The sequence below is a fragment of the Schistocerca cancellata genome, chromosome 5 (assembly GCF_023864275.1).
Source record: "Schistocerca cancellata isolate TAMUIC-IGC-003103 chromosome 5, iqSchCanc2.1, whole genome shotgun sequence".
In the NCBI taxonomy this organism is placed as follows: domain Eukaryota; kingdom Metazoa; phylum Arthropoda; class Insecta; order Orthoptera; family Acrididae; genus Schistocerca; species Schistocerca cancellata.
The window spans coordinates 370,456,295-370,479,028 of record NC_064630.1 but is presented as its reverse complement, the minus strand read 5'-3'; positions in this window follow the sequence as shown (position 1 = coordinate 370,479,028).

Genomic DNA, 22,734 nt, shown 5'->3' with positions numbered 1-22,734 from the left:
CATGGCATGCACTGTCGTCCACGAATCGTGTCCTATCTTTTGTAATGTCCAGGGGACTATCATGAATAGCGGTGACGCCAGTGCAGTTATTTCTGTTCGTCTCATAGCGCACTTTTCTTTCAGTTATTGTCTGTACTATATTGTAGCAGTTCTTTCTTTGCATGGTCCAAGTTCCATCGAGGTATGTTACTTGGCATTGATAAACCACGCGAAAGCTACTTTCGTCCTTCAGTCTTTCCCAACAGTGTATAACAAAGTAGTATTTTTTAAAGAAGTACACAAATATCCATTCAGACGTTGATAAGATTTCAAAGTGGTGTAAAAATTGGCAACTTACTTTACATGTACAGCAGTGTAAAGTTGTACACTTTAAAAAATGCAGACAAATAGTATCGTATAAATAGAACACAAAACTGGAATCAGCCAACTCTTAGAAATAATTGTGTGTATCAGTTTATAGGAATATGAAGTCGAACGACCATATAAGTTCAATTATAGTTAAAGCAAGTGTCAGAATGCGGTTCATTGCAGGATACTGGCAAAGTATAGTCAGACCACGAAGTAGACATTTTACAAACCTCTTGTCCATCCCATCTTAGAATATTGCTTAAGTCTGGGGAACGCACACCAAATAACACTTACAGGAGATAAAGAATATATACAAAGAAGCTCAGAATGAATGGTCACAAGTCTGTTCGACTCACGAAAGCGTCACGGTAATGCTGACGAATCTGAATAGTGCAAGTGAGCTATACAGTCCCTGATACGAAGTACGGGACCAACTCGGCCTTGAACTCCATCCCATTCTCAGTATCCACGATCTACGAGTAGAGGGCCAGTTACGACACTCGTGGATCCAGATTACTTCAGAATAGAATACAATGGAGGTACAATGTCGTATTGTTAATTGGACTCATTCTGCTAAGTTCTTTGTAAATTTGACTTGGTATTGTAATCACTAAAATAATGCAACATGCCTTCTCAACATGTGTAGTTTCATTTCGTTTCCCCCTGTCCTTCTGAATGTTTCAATTTTCTATCAGGCAAAAAAATGGTTCAAATGCCTCTGAGCACTGTGGGACTTAACATCTATGGTCATGAGTCCCCTAGAACTACTTAAACCTAACTAACCTAAGGACATCACACAACACCTAGTCATCACGAGGTAGAGAAAATCCCTGACTCTGCCGGGAATCGAACCCGGGTACCCGGGCGTGGAAAGCGAGAACGCTACCGCACGACCACGAGCTGCGGACTTCTGTCAGGCAGTGTATGAACAGTTCATGACGGGAGGGATCATCCGTGGTGTTCAGTGACGGTAACGAAAGTGGTAAAGAAACCGTGATTGCTTCACAGTAGGAGTCAGACAAAGAATAGAAATGCTAAATGAAACACATTTGGACGTCAAAATTGCAATACCGGTATCTGTTACAAGAGAAAAGGTTTCGCTGGGAGTGGACATGGTGTTTCTTTGCCGAAGATGGGTTGGACATGTGCAGCAACAGAGGAAGAACACAGAAGAATACCGACTGGGCGCGCTGACTCAACAGTAACGGCCCAGGCCAAAGCACGTGGATCCGCTGCAGCATAGCACGGGCTGCAGGTGACTTCAGCTGGCACGACGGAAGGTCGCAGCACTACCCTGAACCTAACTCTGAAGGGCTGACTGAAGAACAGTGACGGGCTGCTGGTAGACTCCAGCGATGATGAGCAGTCCCTTGGAGGTGATGGCAGCATTCTGCCTGACAGGGCTGAGGCAGCCATGCAGAGGTTCGTAGGTCGTAGCATGATGGTGACAGATTAATGGTCAAGATTCAAGTCGGCATCAGTAGAATTGTAGCGACCACTGAACATGGCAAACGCCGGGTGAGCCCACCGTGCCAGTCATGATGCATTCGGCTCGGCCTGCATTTAAATGCTGGTTCTCGCGTTTGTGGGCCATTACGAACCATCTGGGACGGGTAACACCTTGGGTCTGATGTAACTGGGAGCGTGCATCAACGACTATAATGCCAATAAAGTCAGAGTGACTTCTCAAACGCTGGCGCCAGGGCGCTGTCACCCCGAATGGTGTCAAGGAAGTCTTGGTGCTGCTGAGGTGTGCTGATCAAACAGGGGCGATGGCAGACTGCGACTGACGTCAGTAGCTTGTGGCCTCATTGCTCCAAGTTCTGCTACATTTCATCCCACCACAAAGCCTTTGAGGAATACCATAGCAGTTTCTTATCGGAAAACTTTCAAAAAAACTAAAGGAATTGTGGCCTACATGTTGTTGTTGTTGTGGTCTTCAGTCCAGAGACTGGTTTGATGCAGCTCTCCATACTACTCTATCCTGTGCAAGGTTCTTCATCTCCCAGTACCTACTGCAACCTACATCCTTCCGAATGTGCTTAGCGTATTCATCTCTTGGTCTCCCTCTACAATTTTTACTCTCCACGCTTCTCTCCTGTACTACATTGGTGATTCCTTGATGCCTCAGAACGTGTCCTACCAACCGATCCCTTCTTCTAGTCAAGACGTGCAACAGATTCGTCTTGTCCCCAGTTCTATTCAGTAGCTCCTCATTAGTTACGTGATTTACCCATCTAATCTTCAGCATTTTTCTGTAGCAAAACATTTCGAAAGCTTCAATTCTTCTCTAAACTGTTTATCGTCCATGTTTCACTTCCATACCTGACTACACTCCATACAAATACTGACACTTAGATCTATACTCGATGTTAACAAATTTCTCTTCTTCAGAAACGCTTTCCTTGCCATAGCCAGTATACATCCTCTCTACTTCGACCATCATCAGTTATTTTGCTCCCTAAATAGAAAAACTCATTTACTACTTTAAGTGTCTCATTTTCTTATCTAATACGCTCATCATCACCTGACTTAATTCGACTACATTCCATTATCCTCGTTTTGCTTTTGTTGATGTTCATCTTATATCCTCCTTTCATGACACTGTCCATTCCGTTCAGCCAGGTCCTTTGCTGTCTCTGACAGAATTACACTGCATGGATTTTAATTCCTACTCCAGCTTTTTCTTTTGTTTCCTTCACTCCTTATTCAATCTGTATGATTGAATAACATCGGGGATAGGCTACAACCCTGTCTTACTCCCTTCCCAACCACTGCTTCTCTTTTATGCCCCTCGACTCTTGGTGGCCAACATAAAGGTTGCTAATGGTGCCGAATTAAGCATCCAGACAGTCGTTGACGAGACAGAAACTCTTTTTGAGGGTAGCAAAGCAACAATAGAACTGCTAAAACGAGTTTTGAAATATTCTTTTACAAAGATACATACAGAAGTACTGCCACAGTGTAATGATCACGCCACTGCAAACTTTAGTGATATAAGTGTTAGTGGCGTGCCGGCCGCTGTGGACGAGCGGTTCTAGGCGCTTCAGTCCGGAACCGCGCTGCTGCTGCGGTCGCAGGTTCGAATCCTGCCTCGGGCATAGATGTGTTAGTTAGGTTTAAGTAGTTCTAAGTCTAGGGGACTGATGACCTCAGATGTTAAGTCCCTTAGTGCTTAGAGCCATTTGAACCATTTGTTACTGGTGTATCTCTAAAACTGGACAAATCTTTAGGCTGTGCAAATATCTCCCTGCCAGAATTTGTGAAGAAAATTGCGGTTAAGTTAGCTTGGTTTTAACCACTATGTATTGCAGATTCTGTACACTCTAGGAATGTACTACAACCCTCTACATATCAGCTGCTGAGAATTTTTCCGGGTTGTATGGCCGTGGTCCATGGAACTCTTGAATCCCTGACGTTTCGTCCAAGGGTACGTTGGACATCTTCGGAGGTGCTCCTGGTTGTGCTGAGTCTTGCCGACTCCTGTAGGCACTGCGATAACAAGAAAAGACTAACAACAGTGCGCATAGAGCCATTTAACCAGTCGTTCTTCCCACGCTCCATAGCTGAGTGGAATGGGAAGAAGCCCTCTGCTATGCACTTCACAGTGTTTTGAAGAGTATACACAACCTGATCAAAAGTATCCAGTCACCTCTACGTAATGTGGCATTGACCAGTAGATGTCACGAGAGGCGAACCTGCCAATATGAAAGGAGGTGGGGAGTATTGTGTTGTCAGTAGAGCAGCAGTAACAGCAGAATGAGCGGACAGGAGAGCTTCGAACGTGCTTTATTCATTGAATGCCACCTGAGTAATAATTTCACCAGGGACGTTTCACCCTTCTAAAGCTGACCAAGTCGGCTGTTGGTGACGTGACTGAAAAGTAGAAACTCAAAGGAAGAACCAGAGCTCAACCAAGACCAGGCAAATTAAAGGTACTGACAGACAGGGACGGACGAGCATAGCGTGAGTTTTGAAGTGCAGCCAGCTGTCCAGCTAGCACAAGGACTGTACGTATGGAGCTGAAAAGAATAGTGTCCAATCGTCGAATAGCTACTCATCAGCCACACATTTCTGTAGTCAGTGCTAAGCGACGCTTGAGATTATGTAAACAGCAACGTCACTGGACAGAGGATGACTGGAAACAAGTGGAGTGACGAAACAATGTTATACGCTCTAGCAAACCAATGGAAGGGTTTAGTTTTGGCGAATGTTGGGGAACGTTACCTGCCATCATGCGTAGTACCAACAATAAAGTATGGAGGGAGATGGTGTTACAGTATGGGGAAGTTTTTCGTGGTTGGGCTGCATTCCCATCATTGTGCTTAAGAAAACCCTAAATGTAGACCAAATTAACGCGTTTAAAGGTATTGTATAGAAGAATAGTCCGGAGACGACCACTATTTGTTAAGCATAACAATGTGCCCTATCATAAAGCAGTATCTGTGAGGTAGTGGTTTGTAGGCCGTAGTGTCCCTGAAATGGACTGACCTAACCAAAATCACAACCTCCCAATGGGACAACTTTGGTATGAGTTAGAACGTCGATTTCGTACCAGACCTCAGCGTCCAACATCACTACTGTCTCTGGTTTCGGCTCTTGAGCAGCCATTCCTCCACAGACTTTGTCATCCCCAGCAAAGTTCAAGCTGTTGGTTGGACACACTCCATATTTATGTCCACTAATAGCTCTCCAGATACTTTTTTATCAGGTAGTGTAGATGTTGACGTAAACGTAGATTTAGATGTGGAAAACGATAGTTGCAACCAGACACAGACTGAATATGAACTACAGTCCTTCTCGCTTACTTGCTTGGTTGGAGTTTAGCGACTGGTCACCATAGAAAAAGCTGAACAGTATGTAGAGCGCAAAGAGCTGCCGTTACCTAAGTTAATTTTCATTGAGCCGTTGTGACACCGAAATGCTGTGTTCAGACTTTCCGGACGTGACTTGAGGTGAAGCTAATTTCACCTACCTTCTAACCGATATTCTTGTTATGCTCCAACACAAGAGAACATACAACACTGTAAAACTGTTGTGACATCCAAAGGATTAAGTCTGCAGGGTGACAGCACCTATGTTGGCAAAACTGCGCTCTCCAGAAAGCCCCAGAGGGTGTATAATGAGTTGTAGAAGGGCGGTGGTTCTTGAGTATCGTGTACTGACAATAACGAACTTTGCATGACAAATCACCGAGCATCTTACACGCCAAGTGGTGCGCTGTGACCAAGTCAACAGAGTCTGAAGGGGGCTAAAGGCCAGCCTTCGTGAAAACAGCTAGTCTTAGTGTTAAAATGTCAACCTGTTGTGAAAGATGATATTACAATGAGTCACATTCGGAATATACACTAAGGTGACAAAAGTCTTGGGATACCTCCTAATATAGTATTGGATCTCCTTCTCCCCAGCGCAGTGCAACAACTCGACGTTGCATGGACTCAAAAAAAAAAAATATCGTTCGAAGTCCCCTGCAGAAATACTGAACCATTCTGTCTCTATAAATGTCCGTAATTGCGGAAGTGTTGCTGGCGCCGAATTTTATGCACGAAATGACTTCTCGATTATGTCCCGTAAATGTTCTGTTGTGGTATCAGACGCCAAATGCGGCATATTAACACCAAATGTAGTGGGTGGGTGCCAGAAGGTGCCGTATTAAAACTCAGCGAGAACTTTCCAAATGATTTATTCGTTTCCTCTACAGTGCTTTGTTCACCTCGGTCCGCATCACCGGGCCCCACAATGCTGAGGTCACTGCCCCAACGACCCAGTGCAATGCGGTGTGTCGAGTTGCCTTTGTACGCCAGCTGCAGAGTTCCGATTACGTCAGGATGGCTGCGCCAGCAGCTGACTGAGCAGCCACCATTCCCGTCGACTCCGCACTGTTCTGCTGGGAGCCGTAGGCCAGCCCCGCTGCTGCTTCTTCCTCAGCTGGAGTGGCTGGGAATGCAGTGGCAATGACAGCCCGTTATCCGGCGTCCGAATCTGCGGCCCCTCGCCTCAAAAGTCTCCGGCGTGTCTTAGGAGCCGAGACAACTGCCCGCAGTAGCGAGCCGTAGAGTGACCTGCGCTGACTGGCTGTGAACCCCGCGTCGGCCTTAGAGGGTCGAACCAACGACCTGCCATGGACTGGGACGCTGTTGCCGCATCTATTGCTGCATGTAGCCCGACGGAGTGACAAGCCCAGCTGTCCAGGAGAGCTGCCACACTTGAATGAATCTCGTTAGAAAGCAACACCTGTTTATACTCGACTGCGCGCCTCTGTTTCGCTAATGCATCGCTTCACGTTATGTACACACCACACCCCGGTTGCACCAGTGGGCCCCTTCTACCTACAGCTTGCGCCATGCGAACCGCTGCTCTTTTCAGCGGTTCGACGGCCCTGTGGCCTCCGTTCCACTTGCAGCGTAACTTAGTGGAATCCGGCCCGCACCTGGCTGTAACTTGTGCTCAGAATATCGCACTACACTAACTTTCCCTATTCTAAACAGTGGTGCCGCTACAGTTCGATGGGATTCACGTCTTGCGATCTAGGTAGACAAATCATTAGCTCGAATTGTCCAAAATGTTCTTCAGACCAGTGTCATGGTACATAGTCATCCACAAAAAGTCATCGTTGTCTGGGAACATGAAGTCCCTGAATAGCTGTATAACCATTTCCAGTCAATGATCGGTTGAGTTGGACTAGAGAACCCAGCCCATTTCACGTAAACACAGTTCACGCCATTATGAGGCCACCGCCAGCTTGCACAGTACCTCACTGACAACTTGGGTCCATGGCTTCGTGGGGACTGTACCACATTCGAACCCTATCATCAGTTCTTACCAAGTTAAATCGGGACTCGCCTGACCAGGCTACGGTTTTCAAGACGTCTAGGGTCCAACGGATATGGTCACAACTCCAGGACAGGCGCCGCAGGTGATGTCGTGCTGTTAGAAAAGGCACTCGCGTCGATCGTCTGCTACAATAGCCCATTAGCGCCAAATTTCGTCGCAGTATTCTAAAGGATACGTTCGTCGCACATTCCCCAGTGATTTCTGCAGTTATTTCACGCAGTGTTGCATGTCTGTTAGCCCTGACGATACGCAAACGCCGCTGTCCTCGGTCGCTAATTGATGGTCGTCGGCCACTGCGTGCCTGTGGTGAGAAGTAATGCCTGAAATTTGGTATTCTCGTGCACCCAAGATCATCCTTTACGGATTCCAAAAGGTCCATAATCTAGGATGTTGATGGAAAAACACACCTGACACCACCTTTCCTCGACGACCGTTGTGGCCAAGCGGTTCTAGGCGCTTCAGTTTGGAACCGCGCGACCGCTACGGTCGCAGGTTCGAATCCTGCCTCGGGCATGGATGTGTGTGGAGTCCTTATGTTAGTTAGGTTTAAGTAGCTCTAAGTTCTAGGGGACTGATGACCTCAGATGTTAAGTCCCATAGTGCTGAGAGCCATTTTTGAACCACGTTTCCTCGGAATGCGACCAATTCTATTGGACATTCTATTTGCCTAAACTGTAGACTTAGGCACGACCTCATTAGTCTCATCACTCACCCGATTCCCGTAGGTCCACAGTGAAACGTGATTTGCCTCTCACTGCGTCCATTCTGGCAAAAGGTACCTTTGAGGTGAGCCAACGAACACGAAAGATGTTCAGAATCTGAGAAGCTGTAGAAACTGTGAGCCAATGTACAAAGCACCCGTTCATGATCTGGATGGGAAATGCTATGGTTGTGCTGGACAAATGTAATTTAGGTTGCAGTAGTTACCTAGAGGTGAATAGGCTTACACAGGCGAAATAGAGCGGAAAACTGCATCAAACCAGTCTTCCTACTGAGGTCTACAACGAGAACAACGACTGGAGGCTGGTGGTGTCATTTGCTGTAAACATAGCAAGAAAAAAGAGGCCCACTCGTACCTTGATTAGCTTTAAAGGCTCTGCTATCACAGTAGGATACAAAAGTTGGTATGTACACCTTTTCTCAGGTCGAAAATTCGGAGTGGGTGTGGTGTGGCTTTGGAGTGGAACGACGTGCGTTACGGCATTCTTCTGACGCTTTTTTTGCCAGGTTACAATTCCAAAGACACAGTATTCGATCTCTGATCCAGCGAATAATTTTTTGTCACTTAACTGTCTTTCAGTTCTCTCAATTCTTTGTCTATGTGACAAATGTAGATTTATAACTTGAGTCAGATTTTGCTTGAAATTTTTGGTTGCCACATAAACAGCTGCGTGAGCCAGGTCTCCGATTGGAGAAAAGCAAGGGTGTAGTGTACTAACGACTATTAATCGCGAAGAATTGTAGTGTTCATACCAACCTTTGGGTTGATAACTGGTTTATAATTTTACTACCTTCATTCGAAATGTGTTTCAGTTTCTTTGTGACACATTTCAGTCTAGTGCCCATATAACGCTGTGTAGCGATTTGGCGTTGCCAGCTTGGCAGACTGTTCACCATCATCTTTTCCTTTTATTTTATTTATCGCACTTATTTTGGGATGATTGCTACCTTCCTTTATGCGGAACGAAGCTGTTCCTACCCCCCACCCAGCAAGTTCTGCAGGGTAACGACAGGGAGCTACAACGGCCCGCGAGGTTTTTACTGCTCGTAAAAAGCGCTCCTGTAAAACTGAAGCATATACAGCCGTATACTTAGCTGGCAGAACGAATACAAATAAAGGCTTTTAAACACAATAGCTCACTAACTCAACAGCGCGCCACATGTTGCTGGAAATACCTCCTGCCGTGTACACACCGGCCTGCGCGGATCATAAAACGCAGTTTAACAGTAGTACAAATAGGTCCGGACCGGGCTTTTTGCAGATGGCTCGCTTTATGGAACCCTTAAGAAAATACGAGCAGCGACACAGTCGGCCCTTGCACTGTCCGCACTCGACTTGCATCACTTGCCACAGCCGCTGTCATATTTCATTTCTGCCATTCCTTTTCATGTTTGTTTGCTGGTAGAACAAGAAATGCTTCAGATGTAAGGACCACCTGGCTAGAAAAGATTGCACAAGAAGCGAATAAGAACAGTATGTGATCCACGAACCTCCTAGTTTCTTGATGAACTCAATTGCCGGCTGAGGTGGCCGAGCGGCTCTAGGCGCTACAGTCTGGAACCGCGCGACCGCTACGGTCGCAGGTTCGAATCCTACCTCGGGCATGGATGTGTGTGACGTCCTTAGGTTAGTTAGGGTTAAGTAGTTCTAAGTTCTAGGGGAATGATGACCTCAGAAGTTAAGTCCCATAGTGCTGACAGCCATTTGAACCATTTTTTGAATCAATTATTCTACAAAGTCTTCACTGCCTTTTAATCATCTTCTTTAAACCTACTGCACACGTGTGTATCTTCTGTGTATTGCGGAACATTGTCTGATTCCTGGTAGTTGGAGAGTGCAGCTACAGACCTGTCTCGCCGCGAGTACGACCGAATGGTATACGTCCGAAATACCAGTGAAACTGAGTTTCTACGCCTACGTCCCGGAAATCTAAAGACTCTGTTATACATAATTCCTCCACTTAGCATTTCTGTCAGCTCTAGGTGGGATGTTCGAAAAATTGTCATCAGAAGTTCCGAGTAATCTGAATATTGGGTGTCTGTATGTCGTTTATACCACCGTGAATAATTTTCGATTCTGATTTCCTGTCCAGTCGGTTCCAAATGACAGGAAAAAGGAAATATGGATGGTTCAATGTCCTATTTAAATGTATGAGAATAAGTTTATTAACCCTCGCATCAACATCATTTTGGAGACATAGAATTAAAACGGTCTCTTGTTCCATAATATGGTTTTTTTTTCAGAACATCTTGCAGTATGGAGTATACAGCTGGCTTATTAACATAATTACACATTTTGACGGCACTTGGCACCGCTCTGCATCTTTTGTTCCTAGCATGATAATAGTTTTTTACGAAACCTAGGAAAGACGTACACTATCTATTTTTAGTTCCAAATACAACCAGCTTTTTTATGTAACTGAGCCTTTTCTCTTGAAGCAGATGGTCAAAACACATCAGATCAGGCACCTAGTCTCCCCTTGCAAGATGAATCGATATGGAAACCTTGATTACGTTTCTTACATGTTGCTTCGACTAAATGTGATTCGGGGTTCACATTCCTCAGATCAAGCTCCATCAGCTGACATGCATGGCGATAACGTACTCCATAATTTTTATTTTGACAATATTACGATAAATTATCCATTTTTTGTTTCTATCATTATTGTGTTATGTCAAATCAGTTCAGTCGTCTATATCTACATCTACATGGATACTCTGCAAATCACACTTTAGTGCCTGGCAAAGAATTCATCGAACCACCATCACAATAATTCTCTATTACTCCATTCTCGAACAGCACACGGGAAAAACGAACACCTATATCTTTCCGTGCGAGCTCTGATTTCCCTTATTTTATTATGATGATGGTTTCTCCCATGTAGGTCGGCAACAACAAAATATTTTCGGATTCGGAGAAGAGAGTTGCTAATTGAAATTATGTGAGAAGATTTCGCCGCAACGAAAAACACCGTAGTTTCCCAAATCCTCTATCATATCCGTGACATTCTCTCCCCTATTTCGCGGTAGTACAAAATTTGCTGTTCAGTGTTGAACTTTCTCGACGTACTCCGTTAATACTATCTGGTAAGGATCCCATACCGCGCAGCAGTCTCTAAAAGAGGACGGACAGCGTAGCGAAGGTAGTCTCTTCAGTAGATCTGTTACATTGTCTAAGTGTCTGACTTGATCCATTATAACTGGTTTTGAAAGCCTGCGACTGTGAAAACAATTGGTTTGTTTATAAATAATTATTCTGCTACTAGTCACGATTGTCTTTGTTTACTTTTAACTCGATGCGTTTCAAGAAATGATTCTCATTTTCAAGTGCGCTTTTTGTGTGTATTATGCCACTTCTATGTGATGTTGTCGATGTGTGAGAGTCTGCTTCATTTCGTTGACTTTAAGTTTTCTTATGGTCCATTTGTGCAGTCTCACACACGCTAAACATCATACACAGCTTTAAACATCGAGAGTATAGTACCGTACATAAACAGAACAGTTACAAAGATGTTCATACAAGTAGTCAACAGAGATAACATTATACGTCTTCCACAGAGTATGACATTCTTTTGTACGGAGGTTATTTATCTTAACAATTTGGATCAAATTTACTTATATCGATTTTAAAATTGTGCTTATTTTTATGTGTTACTACACTCCTGGAAATTGAAATAAGAACACCGTGAATTCATTGTTCCAGGAAGGGGAAACTTTATTGACACATTCCTGGGGTCAGATACATCACATGATCACACTGACAGAACCACAGGCACATAGACACAGGCAACAGAGCATGCACAATGTCGGCACTAGTACAGTGTATATCCACCTTTCGCAGCAATGCAGGCTGCTATTCTCCCATGGAGACGGTCGTAGAGATGCTGGATGTAGTCCTGTGGAACGGCTTGCCATGCCATTTCCACCTGGCGCCTCAGTTGGACCAGCGTTCGTGCAGGACGTGCAGACCGCGTGAGACGACACTTCATCCAGTCCCAAACATGCTCAATGGGGGACAGATCCGGAGATCTTGCTGGCCAGGGTAGTTGACTTACACCTTCTAGAGCACGTTGGGTGGCACGGGATACATGCGGACGTGCATTGTCCTGTTGGAACAGCAAGTTCCCTTGCCGGTCTAGGAATGGTAGAACGATGGGTTCGATGACGGTTTGGATGTACCGTGCACTATTCAGTGTCCCCTCGACGATCACCAGTGGTGTACGGCCAGTGTAGGAGATCGCTCCCCACACCATGATGCCGGGTGTTGGCCCTGTGTGCCTCGGTCGTATGCAGTCCTGATTGTGGCGCTCACCTGCACGGCGCCAAACACGCATACGACCATCATTGGCACCAAGGCAGAAGCGACTCTCATCGCTGAAGACGACACGTCTCCATTCGTCCCTCCATTCACGCCTGTCGCGACACCACTGGAGGCGGGCTGCACGATGTTGGGGCGTGAGCAGAAGACGGCCTAACGGTGTGCGGGACCGTAGCCCAGCTTCATGGAGACGGTTGCGAATGGTCCTCGCCGATACCCCAGGAGCAACAGTGTCCCTAATTTGCTGGGAAGTGGCGGTGCGGTCCCCTACGGCACTGCGTAGGATCCTACGGTCTTGGCGTGCATCCGTGCGTCGCTGCGGTCCGGTCCCAGGTCGACGGGCACGTGCACCTTCCGCCGACCACTGGCGACAACATCGATGTACTGTGGAGACCTCACGCCCCACGTGTTGAGCAATTCGGCGGTACGTCCACCCGGCCTCCCGCATGCCCACTATACGCCCTCGCTCAAAGTCCGTCAACTGCACATACGGTTCACGTCTACGCTGTCGCGGCATGCTACCAGTGTTAAAGACTGCGATGGAGCTCCGTATGCCACGGCAAACTGGCTGACACTGACGGCGGCGGTGCACAAATGCTGCGCAGCTAGCGCCATTCGACGGCCAACACCGCGGTTCCTGGTGTGTCCGCTGTGCCGTGCGTGTGATCATTGCTTGTACAGCCCTCTCGCAGTGTCCGGAGCAAGTATGGTGGGTCTGACACACCGGTGTCAATGTGTTCTTATTTCCATTTCCAGGAATGTATTTTTATTTAAGTATACTATCGAAACTTCTTTCTATATCGAGAGACATGGGCCCAGTAAGCCACCCATATATGCATATCTCCATAATGGCCGATATACACACATACACACAGTGCTTCCTCCTCCTTCTCTGACAGCAGCAGTATTCAATTATGAATTAAGAGTTAATTAAAAGATGTAGTCACTGTGGCTTAGGGAGTAAAGCAGCATCTGCATCAATATTCTGCAAGCCACCGTTCAATTTCCAATTTGACCCTTTTGCGAAATATACGTTGGCGGCAGTAGAATCGTTCTACAGTCAGCCTCAAATGCTGGTTCTCTAAATTTCTGCAATGCCTCGGGCAAATAGTATCGTATTCCCTGCAGGGATTCACATTTGATTCAAAAAGCATTTATATAATACTACTGGTGATCTAACCTCCCACTAACAAATCTAGCAGCATACCTCTGAATTGTTTCTACGGTTTCCTTTAATTTACCTGATGGAGATCCCAAACACTTGAACTGTACTCAAGAAGGGGTAGCACTAGCGTTTTATATGCTGTCTCCTTAATAAATGAGCTACCTCCTACCAACCCGACATGTTCATTCCATTCCATTTCATATCGCTTTGCTACGTTATGCTTGGATATGTAATCGATGTGACTGTGTCAAGCAGCATCCTACTAATGCTGTATTCTAACTTTTCAGCATTGTTTATTGTACTCATCACACAAACTAGACATTCTGTCTAAGTCGTCTTATATACTTCTCAGCAAAGAGCTGTAAATTGCTGCTCATGCTATCCGTCAGATCATTTATGTATGTAGGTATTAAGAGCAGTCCTGTCACATTTCCATGGAGAACTTCTGACCACATTCTGATTGACACTCACCGCTGGATTCTATTACTTAAAAAGTATTCGAGCTACTCATATATCCAGGAACCTAAATTACATGCTCAGACCTTCATCAACAGCTTGCAGTGGGGCACCATGTCAGATACTTTATGGAAAATTAGCTATATGGAATATGCCTGTTCCCTCCATTCATTGATTGCAGGATGTCATGTGAATAAAGAGCAAGCTTAGTTTCGCTTGAGCGATGATTTCTAAATCCGTGCTGATTTGTGGACATAAGCTTTCCTGTCTTAAGGAAATTTGTTATATTCGAAGTTGGAATGTGTTCAAGACTTCTGCAGCAAACTGATGCTAAGGACATTGATCTGTATCTTCTGTCTCTACTAATTTTTGCCTGTTCACGTTTGTGTCTTCTTTTTTGAACTGAGAGTGCAACAAACTCTGTTTCCTCAGCATTTTCCGAATTTGTTTATTAAACTTCTAAGGATCCTTTCCATCCTTAATTCATTCACTTGTGCATATGTTTCCAGTCTGTGATTTACATTCAGTTTAAACTTTGCCTACAATTTCTCTCTGTCTATCGCATTGGAGCTAAATAATGTTTATTCATTGTCTATGTTGTAAGCTGACCAATTGCTTATCGAACTTTTCTAGCTTTTTCTAGCATTAATACTCTCCTATATTTCTTGACAGATTTATTAAATTCAGCAACCATCGTCGCTATGATGATATCACGGCCACTAATCCCTGTCTTTATACTGACTGCCGATAGGGTCAGGCCTATTTGTAAATAAATGGTCTAAAATATTTCCGTTGTGTGTGGGATGCTGAACTAAGGCAGTTTTCAGAGAACAAGTTGAAAAGTAAGAAACTTCCTGGCAGATTAAAACTGTGTGCCGGACCGAGACTGGAACTCGTGGACCTTTGCCATTGGCGGGCAAGTGCTCTACCAACTGAGCTACCCAAGCACGACTCACACCCCGTCCTCACAGCTTTACTTCTGCCAGTACCTCGTCCCCTACCTTCCAAACTTTACAGAAGCTCTCCTGCGAACCTTGAAGAATTAGCACTCCTGAAAGAAGTACTTGACAAGACTATCTGTTCATACCATCTGCAGTGAACCCATAGACCCCGCAGTCTATACTCGTTAGATTAAAGTCGCCTCCGACTAACACTTCATGACCTGGATATTTCCTCACTACTGGCCATAAACTTTCTTTGAATGATTCTACAACTGTTATGTCGGAACCAGGTGGCTGTAAAAAACATTCGATAATCAACTTGAGTTCACTTGGGCCTGCTTCTCATGTCTAGATAATTTCACAGTTAAACCTCGACAGACAAAATATTTTTTTCTACAGCAGCGAACATTTCTCCTCCTATAGTGTCTAATTTATCTTTTCGATATATTTCGGTTGATTCCTTAACAGAACTAAGTTCCTGTTACTATAATCCAAATAATTTTCTAACTTGCAGTTACTGCAAATATTATTATTATTTTTTAAGGACAGAAAAATTCAGTGAGAAAATTATTCATTTATTTCACCTTCCTTGTTAGACCCAACACAGTGCAGTGTAACAGGAAGATGTGCATCAATCTGACACTGTGAATTCACATGATAATGTTTACAGCATGGCTCGTAGTTAGAAAGAAGTGCATCAGTGTTAAACATTTGGGGCAGCCAGTTAAATCCGTGTGAAGTGTCACATAACGCTGGTGCAAGTTTTGCAGGAAACGAATTAGAGTCGAGTCATTCAGACTATATCATCTTTCTGTAAGTTTCTTATGGGATCAGCCAGGATCAACCGGCTGTGCACTTAAAGCACCCTATACATTAACCGAGGGTACAATACAGGTTGGAGAAAAGGAGTCTGACAAACGCCCATTTTAATAGAACTATTATTTCTAAAAGTTTCGAACCCCACGAAGTATTCGCCGAAAGAGATGAAAACGTATGCTGAAATATTATGTATAACTAACGCACAGTGGTTCATGGTGTGGGTTCCTGTAGTCATGTCCTAGTTCATGAACCACGGGCAACGTATGAGTGGCCAAGTAAGTGGTCCCGACAGTCGGGATACTAGTTACTTTGGAATAAGGCTGGGCATCTCGGACATATTCTGAGTCGTGGTCACCTTTGTGCTCATACGGCAAAGACTACTAAATCCACCGGTTAGTCCCTCAGCCGTTAGGGGTAAAATCCAGTGGGACTCGGGGCAAGTAAGGCTAGCAACCTGCTTCCCTGGCACTTTAAATATGATGCTGGCAACAATCAGAGCAAAATGCCTCGGACCTTTGGAGGTGACGGAGTCCCACCTCTAACTGACAAACCAGGGACTCCTAAGATACAACTTGGCAAACAAATGGTAATGAGATGGGGAGCTATTAATATCAATGGGGGCTACTCTGGGAAGAAGGTAGAGCTGGCAGAGGCTGCAAGTAAGATGGGGCTGGACGTTTTAGCTGTTAGTGACATTCGGGTAAGGGGTGAGAAAGAAGAGGAAGTGGGAGAATACAAGGTCTACCTGTCAGGAGCCAAAGCAGGAATAGCACAATGGGGTGTAGGGCTTTACATCAGGAAAGAAATGGAACCCAGCGTAGTTGCAATAAGGTGTGTAAACGAGCGACTGATGTGGATAGATTTGACAGTGTCTAGCAAGAAAATTAGGATTGTGTCAGTATATTCGCATTGTGAAGGGACAGATCAAGATAAGATGGATAGTTTTTATGAGACACTCAGTGATGTAGTTGTTAGAGTAAAGGACAAGGACAGTGTTCTGCTCATGGGTGATTTTAACGCCAGGATTGGAAATCGAACAGAAGGGTATGAAAACGTTATGGGTAAATTTGGAGAGGATATGGAGGCCAACAGGAACGGGAAACAACTCTTGGATTTCTGTGCCAGTATGGGCTTAGTAATCACAAACTCCTTTTTTAAACATAAGAACATTCACCGGTATACTTGGGAAGGCAGGGGAACCAGATCTGTCATTGACTATATAATAACAGATCAGGAATTCAGGAAGGCTGTGAAGGACACACGTGTATTCAGGGGATTCTTTGATGACACTGATCATTATTTAATCTGCAGTAAAATTGGGATTGTGAGGCCGAAAGTGCAGGAGGTCAGGTCCATATGTAGGAGGATAAGAGTGGAGAAACTTCAGGATAAGGAAATCAGGCACAAGTACATAACAGCGATCTCAGAAAGGTACCAGTTAGTTGAATGCAGTCAATTACAGTCATTGGAAAAGGAATGGACAAGGTACAGGGACACAGTACTACAAGTGGCTAAAGAATGTCTTGGAACAGTAGTGTGTAAAAGTAGGGTGAAGCAAACAGCTTGGTGGAATGATACAGTCAAGGCAGCCTGTAAAAGGAAAAAGAAGGCGTATCAAAAATGGCTACATACCAGAACCCAGGTAGACAGAGAAAGTTATATTGAAGAAAGAAACAAAGCCAAACAGATAATTGCAGCATCCAAGAAGAAATCGTGGGAAGACTTTGGAAACAGGTTGGAGACTATGGGACAAGCTGCTGGAAAACCATTCTGGAGTGTAATTAGCAGTCTTCGAAAGGGAGGTAAGAAGGAAATGTCGAGTATTTTGGACAGGTCAGGAAAACTGCTGGTGAATCCTGTGGATGCCTTGGGCAGATGGAGGGAATATTTTGAAGAGTTGCTCAATGTAGGTGAAAATGCGATCATTAATGTTTCAGATTTCGAGGTAGAACGGGATAGGAATGATGATGGAAATAGGATCACATTTGAGGAAGTGGAAAAAATGGTCAATAGATTGCAGTGCAATAAAGCGGCTGGGGTGGATGAAATTAAGTCGGGACTCATCAAATACAGTGGAATGTCAGGTCTTAAATGGCTACATAGGATAACTGAAATGGCCTGGGAGTCGGGACAGGTTCCATCAGACTGGACAAAAGCAGTAATCACACCAATCTTTAAACATGGAAACAGAAAAGATTGTAACAACTACAGAGGTATCTCTTTAATCAGCGTTGTGGGTAAAATCTTTTCAGGTATTGTTGAAAGGAAAGTGCGAGTATCAGTTGAGGACCAATTGGATGAAAATCAGTGTGGGTTTAGGCCTCTTAGAGGTTGTCAGGACCAGATCTTTAGCTTACGGCAAACAATGGAGAAGTGTTATGAGTGGAACAGGGAATTGTATCTATGCTTTATAGATCTAGAAAAGGCATACGACCGGGTTCCTAGGAGGAAGTTATTGTCTGTTCTACAAGATTATGGAATAGGAGGCAAACTTTTGCAAGCAATTAAAGGTTTTTACATGGATAGTCAGGCAGCAGTTAGAATTGACGGTAAATTGAGTTCATGGTTCAGAGTAGTTTCAGGGGTAAGACAAGGCTGCAACCTGTCTCCACTGTTGTTCATATTATTTATGGACATATGTTGAAAACAATAGACTGGCTGGGTGAGTTTAAGATATGTGAACACAAAATAAACAGTCTTGCATATGCGGATGACTTAGTTGTGATGGCAGATTCGATTGAAAGTTTGCAAAGTAATATTTCAGAGCTAGATCAGAAATGTAAGGACTATGGTATGAAGATTAGCATCTCCAAAACGAAAGCAATGTCAGTGGGAAAGAAATATAAACGGAGTGAGTGCCAAATAGGAGGAACAAAGTTAGAAGAGGTGGACGGTTTCAAGTACTTAGGATGCATATTCTCACAGGATGGCAACATAGTGAAAGAACTGGAAGCGAGGTGTAGCAAAGCTAATGCAGTGAGCGCTCAGCTACGATCAACTCTCTGCTGCAAGAAGGAAGTCAGTACCAAGACTAAGTTATCTGTGCACCGTTCAATCTTTCGACCAACTTTGTTGTACGGGAGCGAAAGCTGGGCGGATTCAGGTTACCTTATAAACAAGGTTGAGGTTACGGATATGAAAGTAGCTAGGATGATTGCAGGTACTAGTAGATGGGAACAATGGCAGGAGGGTGTCCACAATGAGGAAATCAAAGAAAAACTGGGAATGAACTCTATAGATGTAGCAGTCAGGGCGAACAGGCTTAGATGGTGGGGTCATGTTACATGCATGGGAGAAGCAAGGTTACCCAAGAGACTCATGGATTCAGCAGTAGAGGGTAGGAGGAATCGGGGCAGACCAAGGAGAAGGTACCTGGATTCGGTTAAGAATGATTTTGAAGTAATAGGTTTAACATCAGAAGAGGCACCAATGTTAGCACTGAATAGGGGATCATGGAGGAACTGTATAAGGGGGGCTATGCTCCAGACTGAACGCTGAAAGGCATACTCAGTCTTAAATGATTATGATGATGATGATGAACTAACGCACAAATGCAATCCAAAGCCACATATGGACGATTAAAAACCACAAACAGTAGGAGATAAATTGGTTCAAATGGCTCTGAGCACTATGGGACCTAACTTCTGAGGTCATCAGTCCCTTATAACTTAGAACTACTTAAACCTAACTAACCTAAGGACATCACAGACATCCATGCCCGTGGCAGGATTCGAAACTACGACCGTAGCGGTCGCGTTGTTCCAGACTGTAGCGCCTAGAAGCGCTCGGCCACTCCGGCCAGCAGTAGGAGATACATTGACATTATTACTCCCGCGTTAACTGGTGTACGTGACAAAGGCGAAGGCACTGACCTATAGGATAAAAATTGAACACATTAACTCTGCAGTACATGCACTACAATGTAGTCACAGAGTGATTACAACTACTCACACCACTAGCTGGCACAGAGATTGCAGCTCACATGAATGAATAAAATAATGTCAGTCATTTTGGAGCTTTGATATAGATGTGTTGTTGAGTAATAATTATGGAGATGGTCATCTGTGAACTTCACAAGCCTACAGGACAGACAACTCAACACAGAGGAAATTAAGGACAACCAACACAAGAACAGACAAGCACAAAACATCTGGTATTTACCAGGTAATGTGTCAGGACTGCAAATCATTTTATATAGGACAGACAATCAGAAACTTTAATACCAGATACACAGAACACAGAACACAGAAGAGCATTAAAAAGTAACAGCTGTCATTCGACATTCCACCTTATGGATAATAAACATAGCCCAAAAGACATCAACACTGATTTGAAAATTCTCAAATGCAGCAACAGCCCCCCCCCCCCCCCCACACACACACACAAAAATAATAATTGAAGAAAATAATCAAATACAAAAAGCCATAGCTGAAGGAAAACAGCCGACCGGAGTGGCCGTGCGGTTCTAGGCGCTACAGTCTGGAACCGAGCGACCGCTACGGTCGCAGGTTCGAATCCTGCCTCGGGCATAGATGTGTGTGATGTCCTTAGGTTAGTTAGGTTTAATTAAATCAAAGTTCTAGGCGACTGATGACCTCAGAAGTTAAGTCGCATAGTGCTCAGAGCCACTTGAAGGAAAACAAGTAATACACAGCTCCCTGCAATGGAACTCTTTTCTCTGCCCTCAAAGAATTATTAGACAATACCAGCCTATTGAACTACCTCCCACATGCACACGCAGACACATACATACATACACACACATAAAACTAAAAATAAATAAATCATTCTCTCTCTCTCTTTCTTTCTCTAAAAAATGGTTCAAATGGCTCTGAGCACTATGGGACTTAACATATACGGTCATCAGTCCCCTAGAACATAGAACTACTTAAACCTAAGTAACCTAAGGACATCACACAACACCCAGCCATCACGAGGCAGAGAAAATCCCTGACCCCGCCGGGAATCGAACCCGGGAACCCGGGCGTGGGAAGCGAGAATGCTACCGCACGACCACGAGATGCGGGCTCTTAATTTTTTTTGTGTAAATATTTTGTGTACATTAAGTTGCATATAGTTGCAGGTGACAAACTGTAAAGAAAAACAGACACTGTAAAAACGTAATACAGCAGGAAAACCACACCATGTGGGAAGAAGGTATGAATACACAATTTTTATGAGCTCTTCAAAAATCTGTAATTACGATTTAGAAACTAATATTTATATGTATTTAAACAGTAAAGAACATTCCTTATGTTTAACAGTCATAATAATAAAAAACCCACTGATGACGCTGGAACTGCAGTAAACCATATCTGGGACAAAAAACAAAATTGTGTTTTGCTAAAGGCGGACCCCACCCAAAAACATATAATAACATTACTGTGAAAAAAAGTACAACGAAAATAAAGATGATCCTCTCGAAGGGCTCATATTAATAAATCTATGAAATCAAAATATACTTCTAACAATTAAAGGGGGAGGTTGCCATGAGAAAAAGATTGAATGATCTACGAAAGGATAACGTTCTACGAGTGGGGGCGTGGAATGTCAGAAGCTTGAACGTGGTAGGGAAACTAGAAAATCTGAAAAGGGAAATGCAAAGGATCAATCTAGATATAGTAGGGGTCAGTGAAGTGAAGTGGAAGGAAGACAAGGATTTCTGGTCAGATGAGTATAGGGTAATATCAACAGCAGCAGAAAATGGTATAACAGGTGTAGGATTCGTTATGAACAGATAGAGAAAGTGTATGAGGATATTGAAAGTGTAATGCAGTATGTAAAGGGGGACGAAAATCTAATAGTCATGGGCGACTGGAATGCAGTTGTAAGGGAAGGAGTAGAAGAAAAGGTTACAGGAGAATATGGGCTTGGGACAAGAAATGAAAGAGGAGAAAGACTAATTGAGTTCTGTAACAAGTTTCAGCTAGTAATAGCGAATACCCTGTTCAAGAATCACGAGGAGGTATACTTGGAAAAGGCCGGGAGATACGGGAAGATTTCAATTAGATTACATCATGGTCAGACAGAGATTCCGAAATCAGATACTGGATTGTAAGGCGTATCCAGGAGCAGATATAGACTCAGATCACAATATAGTAGTGATGAAGAGTAGGCTGAAGTTCAAGACATTAGTCAGGAAGAATCAATACGCAAAGAAGTGGGATACGGAAGTACTAAGGAATGACGAGATACGTTTGAAGTTCTCTAACGCTATAGATACAGCAATAAGGAATAGCGCAGTAAGCAGTACAGTTGAATAGGAATGGACATCTCTAAAAAGGGCCATCACAGAAGTTGGGAAGGAAAACATAGGTACAAAGAAGGTAGCTGCGAAGAAACCATGGGTAACAGAAGAAATACTTCAGTTGATTGATGAAAGGAGGAAGTACAAACATGTTCCGGGAAAATCAGGAACACAGAAATACAAGTCGCTGAGGAATGAAATAAGTAGGAAGTGCAGGGAAGCTAAGACGAAATGGCTGCAGGAAAAATGTGAAGACATCGAAAAAGTTATGATTGTCGGAAGGACAGACTCAGCATACAGGAAAGTCAAAACAACCTTTGGTGACATTAAAAGCAACGGCGGTAACATTAAGAGTGCAACGGGAATTCCACTGTTAAATGCAAAGGAGAGAGCAGATAGGTGGAAAGAATACATTGAAAGCCTCTATGAGGGTGAAGATTTGTCTGATGTGATAGAAGAAGAAACAGGAGTCGATTTAGAAGAGATAGGGGATCCAGTATTAGAATCGGAATTTAAAAGAGCTTTGGAGGACTTACGGTCAAATAAGGCAGAAGGGATGTATAACATTCCATCAGAATTTCTAAAATCATTGGGGGAAGTGGCAACAAAACGACTATTCACGTTGGTGTGTAGAATATATGAGTCTGGCGATATACCATCTGACTTTCGGAAAAGCATCATCCACACAATTCAGAAGACGGCAAGAGCTGACAAGTGCGAGAATTATCGCACAATCAGCTTAACAGCTCATGCATCGAAGCTGCTTACAAGAATAATATACAGAAGAATGGAAAAGAAAATTGAGAATGCGCTAGGTGACGATCAGTTTGGCTTTAGGAAAAGTAAAGGGACGAGAGAGGCAACTCTGACGTTACGGCTAATTATG